Genomic DNA, 582 nt, shown 5'->3' with positions numbered 1-582 from the left:
GAAACCTCTTTCGACTTAGTAATAGGGGGAGATTTTTTTTTCGTCCCGTTGCTTTATTCGCGATCAATTTCAACTGAAATTCAAAACCGTAACAGATTTATTAAATAATATCCCATTAATAAATAATTCATATCACAAACTTGAACCAAACGTCAACTGTTTACGTCATAGAAAAACTTCCACCCCTATAAACCGAACATGGTATCAACCAACCGCCATGTTTGAATAATACAGGGGGGGAAAAAGCATATATATATATATATATATATATACTTCTCGTAGCTGCATATATAATCCGTTTATTTACAAAATGAATAATTTACAATTTAAAAATATATTTTATTTCAAAATCACATTATATATTTTTATTGAAAAGGCGTTGATTTGGCATTGTGTCCGTTTCCTATTGGTCATTCTGTTGCAACGCGCTGTCCAATCAGAGGAGCGGCAATGGCTGTGACGTCATCCTGTAGCACAGTCCAAGAAAATTATTAGAATTCTATCAGGTCTCATTAATGTTAAAAATATGGAATGAAACATGATAAAAGAAACCACAGACAAATCAGTCCCATAATTCCAAAG

The sequence above is a fragment of the Neoarius graeffei genome, chromosome 26 (genome assembly GCF_027579695.1).
Source record: "Neoarius graeffei isolate fNeoGra1 chromosome 26, fNeoGra1.pri, whole genome shotgun sequence".
In the NCBI taxonomy this organism is placed as follows: domain Eukaryota; kingdom Metazoa; phylum Chordata; class Actinopteri; order Siluriformes; family Ariidae; genus Neoarius; species Neoarius graeffei.
This window is presented reverse-complemented; position numbering follows the sequence as displayed.